The 3,457-nt window shown below is 48.1% G+C and overlaps 1 long non-coding RNA gene across 1 annotated transcript in view; it reads right to left on the bottom strand.

Moving 5' to 3' along the window:
- Positions 1–242: 242 nt before the first annotated feature.
- LOC112529983 overlaps positions 243–3,457 on the bottom strand; it is a 5,149-nt gene continuing 1,934 nt past the window's right edge. Inside the window, exons 2-3 of the long non-coding RNA XR_003070976.3 lie at positions 902–1,870; positions 243–522 (exon numbers count right to left, since the gene is read on the bottom strand). This is a non-coding gene — a long non-coding RNA (uncharacterized LOC112529983). The remainder of the gene's footprint in view (positions 523–901; positions 1,871–3,457) is intronic.

Here is a 3,457-nt window from a genome sequence, read left to right as displayed (position 1 = left end):
CTCAGATAAAACCTGCAGGTGGTGGGAAAATGCATGGAATGCTCTTCTGCTGGAAAAAGCTGCTATGTCTGAAGTATTTGGCAAGAGGTGGCAAATCTGAATATAAAGCACAGAAATGCCAGAGGTGACCCAAGGGTGCTTGCCTTCCTGTTCAGGAAAGGAATTTCAAAATTCTCTATTCATTTTAAAAGAAAATTGAAACTTTTGCAGCATGTTTATTAGACCATGACTAGCAAAGAAAGATGAAGAACTTGAGATGCAAAGACAATGGATTCAATCCCATGCTCAGTCATTTATTTTTGGCTAATTAAAAGTGTAAGATTTTTCTCTTTATTATGCACTGTTTGCCAAGTTCATTATTTGCTCACCCATAAATCATCTTCAGTAGCCAAAGGTAAATTCCCTCTCTGTGTTCAGGGGCTGCAGTTAGTACATGTCACAAACCCCAGCACGGAGGAGCTGCTCCATGGTGGTGTGGCACAGCACTGCCGGCAGCGCAGGACAACCGAGGTGGTGTCACTTCTGTCGGAATCAGAGAGAGAACGTGCAAAGCTCTGCTCCTTCCCTGCTCTGTCCTGCAGCTCGCCAGCCTCTCTAACATCAGTTTGACCTCAGTTAATTCTTCCCAGCCTTGCATCCCCCCCCCCCCACCACACTTTGCAGCCCCCCCAGCTCTGCCTTCCAGTGAGCCCCCACAGCAGCAAGACCCAAACGAAGAGAAGTGCTGGAAGCCTGTGATGGAATAGCAGTGTTGTCTAATTTGTTCTCTGCAAATGCCTCCCAGAAGCACCCACAAAGCACTGCATCTTTCAGAAGCATTGGACAGCTGTCAGCCTGCAGAAATCCGTGTCCTTTCTCTCCTCTTTTCAGGTGCTTTTCCCAAAAAGCTACTCACTCCTACCTGGGGTCCAGGAAGCAGGAGAGGCATCAGAGTGCTTCTGTCTTCTGCTATGGATTCCACATCTGGGAAACCCAGAAGAACCTCTGCAGCCCACGTTGCCTCCAGGAGCAGTTGGGAACATCTGGTTTGTCCACGTGGCACCATTCCTTGGCACTGGAGTCTTTATTTGGGCTGACGTGGTGCCAACAAATTTTCCAAACTTTTTGTAACTAGCAAGTTATTGAGTGTCACTTTAGTACAGTGTATGTGGAAAATGCATGGAAGGTGCCAAGAATGCTGCATAGTCTTTAACTATTACATTAAGCATCTGCTGCTGCCATTTATGGATCAGATAGCATTTTACTCTCGAGATATTTGATTTTATTACCTTCTAGGGAGAGAGCCAAACAAGTGTTCTTATTGATTTGCACATTAAATATATTAGTAATAAAACAACATCTCTGTAAACCAATTGTAAAATCAATATTAATTGGTACCAAAATATCACAAGTAGTTGAATTACAATTAAAGAGGGTGGCTTCAAAGCCTGCCCACCAATACAGAGGTGATGCACACCAAGCAGGAGAGGACCACCAACTCCAAGCAGAACAACAATACTGAGAGCAATTAACAGCTGTTCCAAGTAAAATATGAAGAGATGCTCAATTTTGTCTGAGGAGAGCAAGGGTCATTGAGATTCAGTTCATGGACAACAGCTCTTTGTCTGCACGGGCACACGTGCGGCTGATTAAACCTTGTGGGAACAGATCCAATGCTCGCTTCTGCCTTCATACCCCAGACAGCTCCTGCTCCGTAGCTGGCCTGGGCAGAGCAGAGAGGCTGTGGAGCCAACCCTGGGCCGTAGGGCTGCGACCTGCAGCAGGGCAGCAGGACTGCAATCAGAGGGCTGCAGCCAGGGCAGCTCACAGGGATGCACCCATGTCCGGAGAGAACAGTGCAGCACTTGGGAGTCTGAGAGACATCTTGTAGCTAGGAGACATAATAAAAGCGCCTCTGTTGTGCAACAAATAAACACTTGGTGCCACTAGGTAACACGTAGGTAAGAACAAGACTCACAGCAAGCCAGATGTTGCTCAGTTCCTCATAAAAGACACGGCTCACAGCCAGGGGTCTTTTCCTGCTCTGGATTTACATGCACATGGTGGTACATGGATACTTGTAATTCAGGAAAAAAAGTCAAAAGTCTGCACTGGTCCTGATAGTTCTTATTAAAACCAAATTGCTCTCCACCTTCCAACATCTGACATTAGCCAGGCTGCTAACACAAGCTCACCTTCTTCCCAGAGTTTATCTGCTTTTCATTACAAATGCCAGCTCTCAGGAGTAAAGAATATGGAAATAAAGACGTCCAGCTGCCTGCTGCCCCCCGGCGCGGGGCTGTGCAGCACATGGGGTCACACAGCAGGCTGGCACAGGCCGGGCTCTGGGCGGCGTAGAGCCGCTGTGCTGCAGTTCCTGGGCTGCCACAGGCTGGTGGTGGAGGCTGTGCTTTCTCCTGGAGCAGAGGAGTCCTATCTGAACTGACGGGTGTCCTCCTGGCACCATGAGCTGCGGTGGGCTCTCACTGGTGGCACTCCCGAGCAATTCCCACACGAGCAGCACAGCTGCCCAACCCACACTCACATGCAGGAGCACCCACAGCTCCGTGATTTAGGTGCCCTCCTACCCGAGGCACGGATTCATCTTTTTTTGGCAGTCACTCCTCATTTTGGAGACTCCCAAGACAGAGATAATTAAAATGTCTATTTACACCCAAGCCACGTGGAGGATTTATGTCTGTTACAGGAGAATATTTCAGTGCATTCCCTCCTTTGGAAGCCTTGCCCTGTGCCCTGCTGAGGACAGCCCACTGCAGCACCTGCACAGCACAGCAGCAGCCAAACGGCAGCCGGGGGCATCGTGGGCAGCACCAGCAGCACCCGCTGTACCACGAGCAGCATCCAGCTGTGGCAGCAGGGCAGGGCAGGGTCTGTGCCGTGTCACCCCAACCGCTCATCCCCTGGGACATGCCAGCCCTTCCCATTCCTTTCTGGGGACCTGGACAGTGCCAGCGCTCTTCTCCCAGCTGGCAACACGTGGTGCTGCCGCCTGCGGGGCCGTTGGGATGTGCCTACCTGGAAAGCCCAACACCGGCAGGGGGTGGCACTCCTGCACCCAGGGTTTGTGTGCCCCCTTCCAGGGAAAGAAACAGTGCCAGCCGTGAGGCTGAGCTTTGTGAATATGAATTGTCTGGACAAAGTGTCGGCAAACAGTCAGAGACCAAAAACTCTTCTTGGAAATGATATGGTGAATAATTATAAATAATTAATACCATTGAAAAATGTTCATGAAAAATTCTTTAAAAATGCATTATTTATTACAATTATTCATCAAGTTCTGTTTGACATAGATTTTCCTTTATTTTTTTCTTAGTAGTTACTCTATTGTGAAAGTTTAAAATGTTTAATTTAGTGCCATTATATTTTATTAACTTTTTTTGCTTCAGGGCCTGCAGAAATTTTGCATTAATGATTTGTACCTTGATAAATAATTACAGCAGACCATCGCAGCTTAAGA

Source organism: Gallus gallus, chromosome 17, assembly GCF_016699485.2.
Source record: "Gallus gallus isolate bGalGal1 chromosome 17, bGalGal1.mat.broiler.GRCg7b, whole genome shotgun sequence".
Taxonomy (NCBI): Eukaryota; Metazoa; Chordata; class Aves; order Galliformes; family Phasianidae; genus Gallus; species Gallus gallus.
Note: the sequence above shows the minus strand (reverse complement) of the source record. Positions and strands in the feature narration are given on the sequence as shown.